Here is a 5,637-nt window from a genome sequence, read left to right as displayed (position 1 = left end):
GTCAGACAGTCAGAGTACTCCTGTTTCGAGTTGAAGTCATTTGGACCTGAGAGCAACCGCAAACTGAAGGTGAGTCCAGTACCTTTATTTCACTCCTTCCACAAACCCAACAGAGTCAGTTACTTAAATGCTCACAGACTGTTTGATAGTATTTATAAAAGTTTTTATGATTTCTTTCAGGAAAATGAAGATCCAAATTTTGGTGCTGGCCTTTGCTTTGGTGGCTGTGATCACTGCAGCACCAGCAGCACCAGCCAAAAAGGCTGCTGCAGTAGACTCAGGTAACTAGATGATCTAATGTAATGTGATAGTTGTCATAATAGTTGAAGTAGTGTGATATGTGCACCAGATGATTTACTGTATGTATGATGCAATGCCATAACTCTGTATGTATGTTAGGAAGTCAGTGTCTTGTGCAACTTTTAAAACAATTACAGAAATTGCCAAGTTCTTTACAGACAACAGTTTGACTAACTGTCTTTTATTTATGGATGCAATTACTTCTAAAGATGAAAAGGCTCTGGATGATGCTATTGCCAAGAACGGCCCTGCAATAGACAAGGCGCTCAAAGACGTCACTGACGACGATGCAATGTCCGACTCTGACATTCAGGACCTGGCTGTGAGCAACATGAATGACGCTGATGCAGATGAGGTGGCAAGCAACATGACCTCCGCTGATGTAGATGACGTGTTGGGCAACATGGACGAAGATGATGTGGCCAGCGTGATGACCTCCGCTGACGTAGAGGAGGTGGCAAGCAACATGACCTCCGCTGACGTAGATGATGTGGTGGCAGCCAGCGACGCTGATGATGACGCAGACTCTGATGAGGAAGCTGAAGTAGCTGTGGCATTGGCCAGCGACGCTGATGATGACGCAGACTCTGACGAGGAAGCTGAAGTAGCTGTGACATTGGCCAGCGACGATGATGATGACGCAGACTCTGACGAGGAAGCTGAAGGAGCTGTGGAACTGGCCAGTGATGCCGATGATGACGCAGACTCCAACGACGTCGCTGACGTAGCTGAGCTGGCAGACAACGACGCTGCAAGTGCTTAATATGCTAAGAAATCAGAATCCTTCAAAAGTCATTTAAAAAAAAAATATATTTTATACAATATATATACATGTGTATGTGTTCTATCTCTGCAGCTCTCCAGTAAAATGGGTATCATCTTGATTGCCAGGCTATGTACACTAAGGCCATCTGAGGCATTGTCTTACAATAATGGGACCACATTTTGTTGCACTGTGTGTGTTAAACCAGTTGTCCTTCGGGGACAAATAAAATTGACAGGTGACAATGATGTAAAAGCTTGTGACAACATGAAATAAAAGGTTTGTGTCCGTTTCAATATCTGCATTTTTGTGCTTTTTTTCTGTGTCTATGTACCTGTAATATTTATTAATTCATTTCAAAACCACTTTTCTGGTGGTGATGAGGTGGCGAATAGCATGACACCCGCTGACACTGATGAGGTGTTGAGCAACACGGATGCAGATGATGTGGCCAGCATGATAACCTCTGCTGACGTACATGAGGTGGTGGAGCACGCAGTAGTTGAGCTAAACTCATAGCTTGGTTAATCAGTCAAGTCGGACTTCCCGTCATGTCTGAGTATACATGCAGAAGAGAAAATCTAATTTCTAACCAAGTACGTCTGACTCCACCTTGATAGCCTGTGTCCTTTTTAATATAGTGCGTATTGAACTAGTTCTGGTTCTTACTCAGAAACTTAAATAAATCCGCGTTTTCCTTTTTCCTACCATCCATGAACTTCAAAATGTTTAGCTCCTACCTTTTTTTCGGGAGTTACTGCATTGCTGCTACGTCATCTCCTTCTTTTTCCAAGCTAAGATATTCTCAAGCTGCATGTAAACGTGTAAATGCAATCTCCAACGACGATGCTGACGTAGCTGAGCTGGCAGACAGCGACTCTGACAATGACGCAGACACTGGTGATGATGCTGACGTAGCTGTCATGGTGGCAAGTGCTTAATAAGCTAAGAAGTCAGAATCCCTCACGACATCCTGTCTGTAATTCACAAGTATACAAAATGTCCTCTCTTATTTTTCAGTGAAATGACAGTGAAATGACACCTACAGAAGTGCCACAAATTGTATTCAAAATGGACAAAGTTTCAGTCCAAGTAGGAGATTCGTCAGGTCACATGCTTGATGCTTTAAGATCCATCCTGGATTGAAACCTGGTATTTATTCTTGTTTATTCTTGTTGAATAAATTTGTGACTTGAAGACAGTATGCAGTGTTTCTTTTCTGCATTTATGTTGTTTGTTTTAATAGCCATGTACATGTGTGTGCATATGTAGATCCAAACAGCATTGTTCTTCCTGAGTGAAGCTGATTTAATTCACAATTTCTTTTTTTTTTAAAGCCTCAGTGTGTAAAAATGGTGAGTAACAGTGACATCAGCGGTCAAATTCTAGATTGCAGCACTCACTCACTCACCCCTCCCGTTGGGTAAGTGACGGTGGCATTGTAGGACAAAAAGCCTTGCGCAGACAGCAGAGTTTTTCGAGTTTTTCAGGAGTATCTAGCAAGGAGGTGAATATTTATTTAGGAATCTAAACCATGTTACGATATGTTATAGCTTACCAGTGAGATATAGGTTATCTGTGAGATATATGTTATTCATTCATTCATTCATTCATGTTATTCATTCATTCATTCATTCATCTTCTAACCGCTTCATCCTCTTGGGGGTCGCGGGGGGCTGGAGCCTATCCCAGCTGACATTGGGTGAGAGGCAGGGTACACCCTGGACAGGTCGCCAGACTATCACAGGGCTGACACGTAGAGACAGACAACCACTCACGCTCACATTCACACCTACGGACAATTTAGAGTTATTAATTAACCTAGTCCCCAATCTGCATGTCTTTGGACTGTGGGAGGAAGCCGGAGTGCCCGGAGAGAACCCACGCTGACACGGGGAGAACATGCAAACTCCGCACAGAAGGGCTCCCACACCCGGGATTGAACCGGGAACCCTCTTGCTGTGAGGCGACAGTGCTAACCACCACACCACCGTGCCACCCCGAGATATATGTTAGGAGTGTTTTATTTCTAATTGTTTTGGTAACAGGAGCATTAGCACAGTAATGCTAAAAAAACACGTTTTATGTGATAGTCACGGCACAGTGCGGCAAATATAGGCTGGTACGATTAAAATATATGCGTTTCCAGAGTGTTCTTCAACAGGACACAGGGAGATGAGGAAGAGGGAGAGGGAGAGGATGAGGAAGAGGGAGAGGGAGAGGGAGAGGGAGAGGAGGAAGACCAGGGACTGGAAGGGGGTAGAAGCGGTGCAGGAACAGCCAGGCGAAGAGGTGTGTCTCGGCTACCCAGAGGGAAGAGGAGGAGGAGAGGGTGGCAGCCTTCGCAGCAGCACGAGAGGAATCAACAGATTAGGCTGTAGGCTAGGCTAACCATTTAGCTGTACCTCTGGGATAACGTTAGCCAAGGCTAGGATAATGTTAGCACGTAAACGTAACGTTAGCCGTCACTCGAACTTAGACGAGAGGGACAAGCAGTTGCAAACATGAAACCAAAATGATTTTAAAATATCAGATTGAATTACCTGTCTAGCAGAAAGCAGGCAACCTCCGCATCCCTTGTGAAATCCTTCTCCTTCAGGAGTTCTTTCCACCTGGAATAAGGAACGCCGATATTCACTCGCATTTTGTCCCGTCCTCGCTTATCTGATCTTTTTCTTTTATTCGGTGGCGTGGTTTCCCTCTTACGGGGCAAAACATATGTGTAGTCCTCCATTTCCACTCCAAGTGCGACGGAATTATAAGAGTACAAAGCAGGGTCACGCAGAAGCGCCCCGGATTGATCTTCACCTTAACTGTCTCTAGTGACGGCAAGTTCGAGGTAAACGCGAAAGGCGAAGCGCGTATATCCCTTTCGGCCACTGTATTCAAATATAGCGACGCAGGAAGGCAGCCTCCATCAGACCGAGCCCTGCCTGTGTATATATAGAGAAATCATTCTAAGCCTATGAGAAAGCTTCCATTTATATGTGAATTGCATTACACTTTAGTAAATATATATTTATGAAAGCAATAGTTGATATTTGCTAACAAACAATCAAGTAACTTACACATTGTAACTTTAACAATAAAGATTTCTATTTTTTTGTATTAGCCTAAATGGTGTCTGGATCTGTTGTTTGTGGCTGGGCAGGTGCCACAGAAATACAATATTTTTTTATATGAGGTGCTGAGAAACATAAAAGATCAACAGGCCTGCCATTGTCATTCTGCACAATGTGATTGGTTGATGCCTTTTTTGTGGTGCAAAGAACAAATCAGCCTCATTCTGAGAGTCAGCACCTTCAAGTCTGAGGCCACATTTGCCCCTTCTGGGTTGGGAGAGAGGTACAGCCTAAAACAAATAATGTTCCTGGCGCCAAGAATGAATTTTCTTCAAACTACCTTTATATACAGGTCAATAGCAATCTTGAACTCTCTGCCTATTGATATAAAATCTACTATGAATGAAAAAATTACCATTACACAGCTTACAAAGAAATATCTTGCCATAAGATAAGCACACAGCCTTATTTGAATGTACTTATGTTCGTATTTTTATATCCTCATTCTTCTATAAATGTATCCGTTGGACTTCCGGCTATGTCATGACCAAGAAAGATGCTTGAACACCCAGCTCCACCAGCCCCTGAACTAAAATAGCCTAAAGCAGAGATGTAGTCAACAAACTCTCAACTACACTGAGCTTGAGTCAGAAAACGAACAAGAGGGACGCCAAATCAGGAAAACATGACGAAATTAAGGCCGGCACAAAGCAGCTAATGCTAGCTGCAATGATCAAATCAAATCAAATCAAATCAAACTAACGAAAATACTACATACATATTGAAAACCCGCCCCTCCCACCCCCACATATAAACACGCACATGCACACACACACACACACACACACACACACACACACACACACAGTCAATATAGTAACATGGCTGGACACTGAACAAACAAAACACACAAAAAAAACAGTAAGTNACATATAAACACGCACATGCACACACACACACACACACACACACACACACACAGTCAATATAGTAACATGGCTGGACACTGAACAAACAAAACACACAAAAAAAACAGTAAGTTGGATACAGGTCAGTAATTATTAAAAATGTTGGGATCTAAATTACTCTTCTTCAGAAGGGGCTTCACCACCCAGGTAACTAGATGATCTAATGTAATGTGATAGTTGTCATAATAGTTGAAGTAGTGTGATATGTGCACCAGATGTCTTATGTATTGATGCAATGCCATAACTCTGTATGTATGTTAGAAAGTCAATGTCTTGTGCAATTTTTACATACAATTACAAAACTTGTCAAGTTCTTTAGGGACAACAGTTTGACTAACTGTCTTTTATTTATGGATGCAATTACTTCTAAAGATGAAAAGGCTCTGGATGATGCTATTGCCAAGAACGGCCCTGCAATAGACAAGGCGCTCAAAGACGTCACTGACGACGATGCAATGTCCGACTCTGACATTCAGGACCTGGCTGTGAGCAACATGAATGACGCTGATGCAGATGAGGTGGCAAGCAACATGACCTCCGCTGA

General features: G+C 42.9%; 1 protein-coding gene across 1 annotated transcript in view; it reads left to right on the top strand.

Moving 5' to 3' along the window:
• The window catches only part of LOC126404105 (clumping factor A-like), a 10,990-nt gene continuing 5,353 nt past the window's right edge, over positions 1-5,637 (top strand). Inside the window, exon 1 of the mRNA XM_050067101.1 lies at positions 1-69. The gene's annotated coding sequence lies outside the window, so the exon portion shown is untranslated. The remainder of the gene's footprint in view (positions 70-5,637) is intronic.

Source organism: Epinephelus moara, chromosome 17 (assembly GCF_006386435.1).
Source record: "Epinephelus moara isolate mb chromosome 17, YSFRI_EMoa_1.0, whole genome shotgun sequence".
Classification (NCBI taxonomy): domain Eukaryota; kingdom Metazoa; phylum Chordata; class Actinopteri; order Perciformes; family Serranidae; genus Epinephelus; species Epinephelus moara.
This window is presented reverse-complemented; position numbering and strand designations above follow the sequence as displayed.